The 11,673-nt window shown below is 35.4% G+C and overlaps 1 protein-coding gene across 1 annotated transcript in view; it reads left to right on the forward strand.

The window, feature by feature from the left end:
• The window catches only part of LOC122797761 (DNA topoisomerase 1-like), an 880,254-nt gene that overhangs the window by 688,584 nt on the left and 179,997 nt on the right, over window positions 1-11,673 (forward strand). The gene's annotated exons all lie outside the window — the stretch shown is intronic.

The following is an 11,673-nucleotide window of genomic DNA, read 5'->3' on the forward strand; positions in this document are numbered from 1 at the left end:
AGCAAAAGAAGTTATAACCGCCCTAGTGCACGTATCTGGCCCAGAATTGAGTATAATGCCCTATTCTGTATGCGCTGTGCTAAGTAGCTGCAGAAATTAGAGAGACCTTAGAGGTTTCTAACAAAGATGATCAAGGGACTCCACTATACTCTGTATCGTATAGACTTCTCAGGGGAGACTTATGCTTGCCCTACAGAGCAACCCAAGACCCAAACCTAATGAACTTACTGCATATCTGTAAATCAAATAGGTCTAGCGGTACCCATTCCAGGGACTTAAATACAGCCTGCGATGTAAATAGGACATGCTGGAGGGACAGACTTATCTGCCAGCAACTGACATGGCTTTGGAGTAGGCTACCAGTCCATGTGAAACAGAGCACCTGTATGACACTGTTCAGGAGGAACCTGGATGAATGGATGGAACACTATACATTTTTACTGGAGACAGTGCCCATAACCCACCTGGATATAGGAAGTCCATCACTAAATGCAATCTTGGGTACTGACTAGTACTTCTGTGGTATTACATTTGTTTTTTAATGGCTAGGCTTAAAATGTCCTCCTGGTAGATAAGTTGGTAATCTCCTATGATCATCTTGTAGATTTTGTTTCATATGTGGGAGCCATACATATGTCCTTTCATTGTTCTGATTGAATGTAGCATGCTCAGAGATAATTTTTCAGAGCATGCACATTAGGACATTGCCTTAATTGATTGCTTTTTGTCAACTTTATGCACATTGACATTTGGATCATTTTTGTTTTAAGCTAGACCCATGTATAGTTAGTATACATTGTTTATAATGTACCCGTTAAGAATGTATTTGTACATATCTGTGCACTCATTATAAATACGTAACTGTATGTATAGATGCGTACCAAATATATATATGTATGCACTTGGAGATTTGTGTTTGTAAGAGGCGATGGTGCATCACCCTTTCCACATTTCATGAGCTGATCAGTTTACTGCTTTAGTTTAGACTTATTGCTAAAAGATTGTCAGGCCAGTTTTCTGTACAAACTACAAAGGGTGCCCATGGAGAAACTTAATGCTGTGCTAGGGGTAATATTACCAAGCGAAGTTGATGATTATGCTTCATTCATGATGGGAAAAAAGGGTCTTCCTGTGATTTAGCAACTGTACTTGCATATCTGTATTGTCTTTTTCACTTGACTGTTACAACATACCTCTACCAGGACTTTTCACAGTACATTCAACTTGGCTATTAACTAATTGGGCAGCCCTCCTAGGCAGGGTTGGGATGCTTCTTCTGTGATGTAGGGTTTCCATTAACAGTGCTCTCCCCAGGGCTAACCTCATACTGCTTTTGGAAACAAATGTTATTTACTGTTGGAGAGGCCCTCCTCAAATAAGGTATTACAGTTCTGTAATGTACTTTCTGTAGCAGTAGCCTTTTCAGCAGATGTCACTATAGTAGTTAAGCTTCTGTTGTGCCTTTCCCTTACATGGCACTTATAAAATTGTTTATTAGACTGAAGATCACTAATGTTGTAGGTAATTGGTTGGGTGTTATTGGGAGTTGCTTTACCATCTTAGTAATAGAGTTATAAAGTGTTTTCTTTACATATGACTTTGATTTAGCATTGCAGTTGCCGTCCTGCCATAAGCATACTTCCCTGCAGGGCATGCAGACTCGAAGAACTGAAGAGAACTAAGTGGGATACATGAAAGGATTTCGTATTGTCTGCATCAGTACCTTTGATGGCACAAAACCTGCATTGCTACTTCTAAGATAAATTCAGCTGAAAACCAGTACTCCATTTTTGCATTGAGAGTCTTGTAGTCTTGAAAGCCTTGCTGTTGTGGTATATTTTGGAATTAAAGGTCTTTATCTGAGATGGAGAGTGTGTTTTTTGGTTTGTTTCATTTTTTACGTTTGTGCTCCTTATTACGGCCAAACTTTTGTATTTTTGTTTTTGACAAATTCACCTGAAGAATGGAGTACAGAAAGTGGTTAATGCGCAGATGTTATGACTTGCTGTTGCTCTGACTTCTACTTGAAGATGGACTGTTAGGAGAAATAACAGTACACAACTGCAGTATACTTAAGTTTCTGACTGTACTGTACATTAACTATACTCTTCCGTCTGGGGAAGAAAGTGTGCAGTGTTTTAAACCAGCTTAAATCGACATCTAAACTCTCAAGATTTTTTTTTTTTTTTACATCAAATCCACTATCAAAAAATGTCTCCTTTGTAAATTGGAATGCACAACTGAACTCGCAAGCTTTCTTAAGAAAAGTAGCTCTGAAGGTCTGAAGTCTCTGATACCAACATAGAGAGACAAAAGTGCTATTAGAGGTGTTTTAAATAAGTGTGTTTCTCATTACATTGGCTTTTATTTGGAGTATTTTGGAAGTTAAGTCCGTTATACTGTGTTTCTGCAGTCTCTGAATAGTTACCTAGTGCAGAGCGGCCCTTCACAGATCAGCAGAATTAAGGAGATGTATTTTTGTTTTGTTCTTCAATCCCTTGTGACAATCAAGTTTCCCTTCTGCCTGCCCAGCTGGCTCATTCTTTCCTCCCAATGAATATGGGTTAGTGTGTGCTGTCATCCTTCTTGAAAAGGTGGGAGATCTATTAGTGTGCTGCCCTTTTGACATCTTCATAGCTGAGCAAGAGATGTGCCCCCCCCCCCCCCAATTCCTGACCCATTGTAGGGAAAGCACATCTGGCAATCCTTGGTATCCACTGTGGAGTTAACAAAGCATCTGCATTCTTTTCATGCTCTCCATAGTCGCCTATCTGCCGCCATAGTTCCCCACTTTTTAGCATTTGAATTAATGTTACCAGCTTTAAAATCCATACTGACCTGTTTAGTGATACAAAACTCAAACTCCTCCTATGCTTAACAGATTTACCATCATTTTTAGTTGTACGGCTAGCAAATGCTCATAAGTATGATCTGATAACTTTCTGATTGCATTCCCTACATAAAACAACCACATGAGTAACACTTAACCAAATAAACATTTTCAGATTTGTGTTTGACAAAGTCCATTACCCCAGTAGTTTTCACAATACCAGTTACCTTAAAAATGTAGAGTTAAAGATGAGCCTATACTGTTTATAATCATAACATGGGGGAAAATCCCTTTAATCTTAAACTTGTTTCAAGCAATGCATTTTCTAATGTTTTGAGATCACTCTTCTGTTGGGTTACTTAACCATATATCTCTCTCCTTATTTGTACCCTATTTTAAGCTCCATTTTCATTTTATCCAACTCCCTATAGTTATCCTTTCTGAAAAAAAATTCCCAAACTCTGTTTTCATTTTATCCCACTAACTAGTTATCCCTTTTGAAGAAATTTCGATCTTCCTTAAAAATTCTCCAACAATTTCCACTGCCTGTTCCTTTAATTCAACTCTTTTTTAACAGGTAGATGGGAAAGTACCACTGTTCTCATTTTTACTTCATTACCTGCACTTTTTCTTAGTTTATATTGGTGCATGATCTAAAATTGTTATTGGATGTCTGTCGAAGCTTTCAATTAAATTTATATGTTCCTATGAAATATATTTTCTATCTAGACTGGCCAAGTCAATGTACCTTGAGAGATATGTATATTCTGTCAGTATTCCTACTATTGAATTCATATCTTCCATACCAAATTTCTTCAGAAATGTACTCTTTTTTTATGTTCTCCTGTCTAGGTCTCCATAATAAGTTCTCATTATTGCATATTAATGTCCGGTCCTCACTAAGTGATATTCCTTGTAAACTGCTGATTATTTCTCCACAAAATTTCTTAAGCTCCATAATAGCAGTTTGTGGAATATAAATACATATTAGCATAATCTTCCTCCCTTGCTATTAACCCCTTACTATCACAAATCTGCTATTGTCATTTTCTTTTCTATCACTATTGGATCTCCTCTAGCCATCAGTATTACTTTTGTCCTTTGTCTCAGATACTCTCTGCAATATCCATGCTGAAATAATTTCTTTGTCGAATTTACATGCTCATTTATTTTCAGATGCATTTCATACAGCATTGATATTTGCACTCTGCAGTTCTTAATATACTCTTTCCTTTAGGCCTAAACCTGTAAGGCCATTTATATTCCAAGATAATATGGGCAGAGCAGGCATTATGATTAAAAGCTATTGTTCCCACCTGTTATTCATTACACTTTTTTTTTAAAGTGCATTTTAAACGTTTGTCTGGCAGTTATACAGTTTTTTTTTCTGTTTGAACCTGTCACATTTTCAAGACTCTAGCTTTAATGAAGACCTCAAACAAAAAAAAACGAAATATGTTTTCAGAACACCACCATCACTTATTGACTTAGAACAGACGCACAAAATTATCTACATTTTCAACAAGTGAACTAGCCCGAACAGTTGCTCCAAACCAACAGCTGCACCCACTGGCATTACCTAATCTAAAACAGAGGTTATACATGCTAAAGTACATGTTACAGCTTGTGTTTCCACTGTTTTATTTTCTCATCCCCCCCCCCCCATGTGAAAAACAGCTTGCATGCTTTCATTAAACATTAACTTTAAGCCCTAAGGGGAAACAGTGCACTGGTAACCTTTTAAATAAAACTAAATTGCACAATGTTCTGTTAAATGCTTTAATGTATTTCGGCTGCTGGTGAGGCTTCTGTCTGTTATTAATTTCCCTCTGATTCACACTTTATTTTTCCCTGAACTGCTTGCCCATTGTACCTTTAAGTTTTACTTTTCGCTCAACGAAAGTTCAGAACTCTCAAGATAAATTGCTTGCACCTACAGACCCCTTATCTCAGTGTAAAAGTAGTCAGCAATGAGAAAAAAGCTAGCAGCCTTGCAGATGTATGAATAAATCTTTGTATTCACTAAGACGATGTACAGAATTTCCCTGGTCAACTGCCTTCATTTGCAGACGTCTCCCACTGAGAGCATTTGTTAATGGGGAAACAATGAAAGAAATTTAACATGTTCATGCTTTTTGTCACTTTGTCATATTTTCAACCTTATTTGCTTACAAAAAGGCTTGTTTGTAGTGTAAACCATGGACATTAATTAAGATATCCACCCTTGTAAAAACAGTGAAGTTAGTGTCTGAAGTATAAATATAATGTAATCAGTGCACTCTACAGCCCAAGATCACAGCATTATGATAACTTAAAATTGCTTCTGTCTATCCTTTCTTATCTTGTTAGTGTAAAGCCTGTATGTCTTACAATTAAGAAAATGTATGTTTACTTTAATATTTCAACATATACAACATTCACTGAAAAGACCCTCCCCATATTTAAAATACCTTGACTATGCACTATACAAAATTGCTTTGCAATCGAACATAGATTATATCATGAAATGTTTTATGAGTACTAAACTTTTTTTATGTATAGTTATTACACTTAGTGTTCTAAACACTAATGACACAAAGTGAGGTATAGGCTTTATTATTCTACCCACCATTTTAAGACTCAGTGAAATTCCAGTCTTAGCCACTTTTTCTTGCAAAATCATATTTCACAACTGTGATTGCTTTAGAGTCTCCCGTTTATTCACTAATTTCAGTGTTGCTGGTAGTCTTCCTGATCATATCCATCTACAACACCAGACTCTGGTTCAAGTCCAAGTTACTCCCTATTTTTCGAGTCAACACCTGTGTTTTTCTGTCTCAAGCATTTTCCTTTGGAGCAATGGAAAAGTTTCCCCTGGCAATGTCTCTCTCTTCTTTGTCAGAAGAATAAAAAAAGATTGTTGCTTACTGGCTCACTTTTTGTTGGATAAACATTTCCTCCTCAGCTGGTTCTGCATCCAAATATTGCACAGGTGGTGGTGATATTTTTGTGCAGACCTTGGTCAAAGGCTGGGAACTTTATTTTTAGGCAGATAGCTGTAATGGTTGTAAGCAAGCCATATTTGCACGAGTTATTAGAGAGAATTATAATTTTGCTAGAACTGATGATGTGTAGATTATAGAATATAATGCTTCCTCGGTTTTAATAGGACATAATGACCAAGTTATTTGTACAATAGAGTAGCTACTTTTCATCTGGCAGCAGGTGTGATAGACCAAATCATTTCATTTGCCACCAGCTTGTATTCCAGTATGGTGCTATTCTTTATCAAATTTTCACATCTGTATCTCCCTCACAGTGACCATCCTCATTGTTTGAGGAGGCAAGGTCATGAAAATAAATTTTGCTGACAAGTCAAACCACTACTGTCTTCGGCACACACAGAAAAATGTCCAAAAACAAAATACTCAGAAATTCTGCCGATGTTCTTCATTCCACATTGCTGCAGTCCTAACTATTGGGTAGTCCGCTGTCCAGTCGGCCCGAATACCAAAGTATATGGCTGACGTCGGTCAGGGCACATTAGACTGACGTCAGTACGTCAGGGTACTAATGCGCATGACCGACATCATATCCTCAGTCTTTTTTGCCGCATGGTCCGATGCAGAAGCAATTTTGCGAGTGCAGGTTGGCGTTCTGAAAATTTCTGAAGTCAGAGTTTCAGACCGAATCAAAGTTGGCTAAGTACCCCGTTGGGGAATATTTTGTTTTTTTCTTGCCTCAGTATTTAACCGGATGTCAGAAAAAGTGAATAACTGTATTTCTTGTGGGAAACAGATACCTCATAGGGATTACCATACTTTGTGTATACCTTGTTTAGGGCCTGAGCACGACGTTGTTGGATGCCGCTCTTGTGCTAGATTTAACAAACGCACTATTAAGAGAAGGTTGACTGTGCCAGGTTAGTGTTTGGGAAGCGTTGTAACTATAAAATGCCGCCGGATGCTCCGACGCCAGCTTCGCTAAAAGCGCAAGGACAAAGCAAAGTTTAGGGGAAGAACCGACAGTCCCAGACGTCGGTTCTTTAGAGGGCTCAGTGGAGCCGGAGGTTTTGCCAGGTGTTTCTTTGGAGTCTCAGGGAGAGACTTTACTGTTACAGGATGTTTCCTCTCAGGAAGTAGGCCAGGCTGAGGGGGCTTCTCAGGTGGCTGTTCTTCCCTCACTTCCTAAGGTGGTTAGGGCCTCCCCTTCTGTTTCCAAGGCTTCCTTAAGGGGCAGGCCAAGTTTTGCTTCAGTGGGGGTTTCTCCTAGTGCTTCAGGGTCTTTGCCTAAGAAACATATGCTTAAAATGGCAGAAGATTTGATTACTATGATAAGGGGTTGCTTCTGAGTCTTCGGCTGAAGACTTGCAGGAGTTCCCTACTTATTCTGATTCTGATGTGGATGACTCTACTCCTTCAGCTTCTCCTCCTGAGGATTTTTCATTTTCAGAGACTTTGCATTCCATGAGGGAGCATTTTAAATGGGAAGGCCAAGATTTCTCTGATTCCAGGAAAAGGCTTAGGGAGTTCTTGTTTTTACCCCAGCATAGGCCTTTAGCTATACCTCCTGTTTTGAATGTGGTGGAAGATGTTTTTGCAGAGGCTTCCCTGAATCCTGATTCTTTGCCTCCGGCCCCAGTTAAACCGGATAGGTATTATAGGTGCCTGAAGCTCATAAGTATCTTTTTAAGAGTCCTAGGGCAGACCCGGAAACTGTCTCTCAGGGGCCTAAAGGGGTAAAGGCCTCAGTTGTTAAAAATCCTGTCCCTCCTGATAGAGAGGCAAGGGCTTTGGATAGATGGGGAAAGAAAGTGTATACTTCTTCCACTTTAGCCATGAGGGCGTTGAATTGTCAGTTTCACATGTTAGAATATCAGAATTATCTTCTTTCACAGTTGAAATCTAAGGTGGATGCTCTGGCGGAAGGTATTGACTGTAAAGAGTTGCAGGATTTAGTTCATGTGTCTGAACAGGTGGGTAAACATTCCTTGCAATGTGGTTTTGATGCTGTGCAGGCCTCCTCCAGGGTGGCTGCCACTGGTTCTGTTCTTCGTAGGCACGCCTGGTTGAGAGATCAGAACTTAGCTGAGCATGTTAAGACAAGGATTTTGGATGCTCCTTGGCAGTCTGATGTGTTGTTTGGTTCGCCTGTGGAAGCAGTTTTGAAGAAAATGGAGGACAAGGCTAAATCTATGCAAACTGTTAAAGATTTTTACAGGTGCAGCCTCCGAAATTTAGTAGAAATTGGCCTGCTAAGGGTTGGACTTTTCCTGCTTATGATTCCCAGTCTAGGGGTAGGTCTAGACGTGGTAGGGGCAGAGCTCAGGGTTCTTTTAGGCCTAGGACAGGAGTTCAACAGGTTTATTGTTTTATCATATAAAAGAAATATCATAACAATTTTATACAAGTAATTAAAAATAGGTATTATAATATTCAACAAAACTAAAGTATTTACAAAGACAACCACTACAATCAGATCAATTAAACTAAAATACCATGCTATTGAAATTAAAATTTTTTTAACAAATTTTGTAAATTATCCCATACAATAAAATAAGATGTTTTTCTGTTTGTTCTAGTCCTAATTGTGTTTATTTACATATGGCACACTATATTCATAACATTTTTAAATTCATTGAACGAAGGAGGTGTATCTGAAATCCAGTTTCTAGTTATTATTTTCCTAGCCACTGCTAGAATAGACCATAACAAGAGAAGCTTAACCTTTTTAACACCTTGAGGTACAGGTGTGTTGAATAATATAAGAGATTTAGAAATAATGAAATTATCTGTAAAAAGAGCCTGCAAAAATTCATTAATTGACTTCCAGTATTCTTTCAATTTTATACAGTCATAAAACATATGAGCCCAGTCAGCATTAATTTCTACATCACATCTCTTACATAGATTATCTTTATTATTTATTTTATTCATCATCAAAGGTGTATAAAAAGATCTATGTAAAAATTTCCATGTATAAAGTCTCCAGACAATGGAAGACGTAGTTCTATAAGCAGATTCCAATATATATTGTTTATCTTGTTGATTTGGTGGGTCCCCATTAATAGAAGTGAAATAATTCCAGTATGAATCTACACTGTAAGAAGTTTCTTGTCTGATAACTTTATGTATGTATGAAAGTTTACCTTTATCAGAAACTTTGTTGTAAATTTAATATCAAGTAATCAATCTGTGTTGGAATAGATTCTTTAACAGTTATAGACATTAAATCTATTTTATTAATGAGATGTTGTCTAAAGGTCTGAACCTCTAACCAGCAAGTTTCTCTTAGATCAAATTCTTGTTTTAAGAAATCTAGATTTTTAACTTTATTATCAGATATCAACTGATACCAGTACTTTAGATCATTATCTATAGCTAAATGAGTTCCTTCAGAAGTAGATGACAAAAGCATACCCTGAGTATACATTATAGGAAATACAATAAAATTCCATTCCCTATACTTAGGGTGCATGAATATAAAGTTACGATAACTAATAATAATATTTAATGGGTCACAAACCATATGTTTAGGTGTAATAGGTGAAGTACAAAATTCCTTTAGTAACCATAACATGGAGTTATTTACAATCATATTTTTATGTGTTAAGGAGATTTTCATGAAGTGTATACTAATTAGCTCCCAATAATCTTTCCATTTTGTGACATATGACTGATCTATTAATAAAGTAATAACTTTTACAATAGAAGAGATAGTATATAAATTAAAGTCTGGAAAAGAAATACCCCTTGAGACCAGCTATTAGTATGTTTCTTTAATGCAATCCTAGGTCTATTAGGTGCCCATAAGAAATTTAACATTAGTGTGTTCAGTTTCTTGATAATTATTTTTGTAGGTGGAAGTATTATTGATTGTATTAAGTATAAAATCTTGGGGAATATTATCATTTTAATAATTGTAAGTCTCTCCTCCATAGTAAAAAACATATTATTCCAGGTATTAAAAAGATTTTGTATATTAAGAAAACAGGTATTATAATTATTATATATAATAGATTTAATATCTTTAGATAGTATTATACCTAAATAAGTTATCTGACCTGAATTGGGTACATATTTAGTAAAATCACTAATGAGAATATTTTTTCGTGTATATATAGGTAGTATTTTAGTTTTTCTTCATTGAATATTAAACCAGAAATACTTTTAAAATTCATCATGTTATCAAATAGAGACTGTATAGAAGAATTAGATCCTGCTGATGTAATTAGAACATCATCTGCAAAAGTTGAATTTTGGATGTTGTATTTTCATCTATTTCAAAACCCTCTATGTCAGTACTGTTTCTGATCAAATTAGCCCAAGGCTCCATTACTAAAGTGAATAATAGTGGAGAAAGTGGACATCCTTGTTTTGTACCTTTAAGAATGGGTATTTTTGTGAAACATATGTTCCTACCTTAATATAAGCCAACGTTCCTTTGTATAAATGTTCAATTAGATTTACAAATGCATCCGAGAAGTTTGTGCACTTCATTAAGGTAAACAGATAGTCCCAACTTACTGAATCAAATGCTGAACTTATATCAAGACTAATAAGTGTTAAATCTTTCTTTTTCCTATTTGCAAAATCTATTAATGTTAAAGTTCTTCTTATATTATCAAAAGTATTTCTATTTACAATGAAGCCTGTCTGATCTATATCTATAATGCCGGGAATGATTGTCTTCAATCTATCAGCAAAGATATTCATAAACATTTTATAATCAACATTAAGTAATGAGATGGGCCGATATGAAGAACATCTAGTTGGATCTTTATTAGGTTTTAAAATTGGCGAAATAAATGTATATTGCCAAGATGGGGGGGTTATTAGCTCAGTTTGGGCCAAAATAAAAACCTTATGTATTAATGAATATGTATTTTTAGAAAGGATTTTATATATCTCTGGTATAATACCATCATTACCCGGTGCTTTGTTTGATTTAAGCTTATTTATTTGTGTAATAACTTCTGTATCTGAAATACTCTTGTCCAATAGTTTAATCTGTTGTTTATTAAGCTTTTTATTCATATTTGTGGTTATAAACTCCTTTATTTTATCTTTAGGTTCCATGTTAATATTATTATGGTTAATTTTATGAAAGTGATTTCTAAATTCATCTAGTATTTCTGGTATACTAGAAACATTCTTCTTTTTCCTTAGAGAAAAGATTTCTTTGATATGGTTTTGTTCAACCTTTTTGTTTTATTTTTAAGTCTATGTAAGTATTTGGGGCTTATTGAATAAGACAAAAACTTGTATTTCTCTAAAGTTATTTTAACTTTATGAGTTAAAATTTCTTTGTATTTCTCATTTAGTTTGTTTATTTCTTCAATAACTTTCTTGTCCATAATATTTTCTTTATTATTATGTTTATAAGAGTCTAATTTACTTTGAATATCTAACAATTCCTTATCCCAAGATTTCCTTTTATTATTATACCATCTGATACTTTGTCCATATAGATATGATTTTAAGGCATCCCAAACATAAACAATGGAGACTTCAGGAGTGTTATTTATGTCTAAAAATGTTTTACTTCTGAAAGTATATATTCTTTATAGTCTTTTAGTTGAGTTAAGTATGCTGGTATCCTTTTGATCTGAACATTGAGTATTTTTATCATGAATTCAAAACAATTGAATTATGATCAGATATAGGACATGAAATGATTTTGGAATTAATTAAATCTGTTACCATCTGGTTAGAAATAAAGACCCTATCTATTTTTGAATAAGTTTTGTATCTGTTAGAAAAAAAGGTGTATGGCAATGATTTTGAATCTATCTGATTATTAATATCATTCAAATGATAAGAATTAGCAAAATCCTTTAAATGTTTTGCATTAGATGTAATTCT

This window comes from Protopterus annectens, chromosome 3.part1 (genome assembly GCF_019279795.1).
Source record: "Protopterus annectens isolate FY-2018-M chromosome 3.part1, PAN1.0, whole genome shotgun sequence".
Lineage (NCBI taxonomy): Eukaryota > Metazoa > Chordata > Ceratodontiformes > Protopteridae > Protopterus > Protopterus annectens.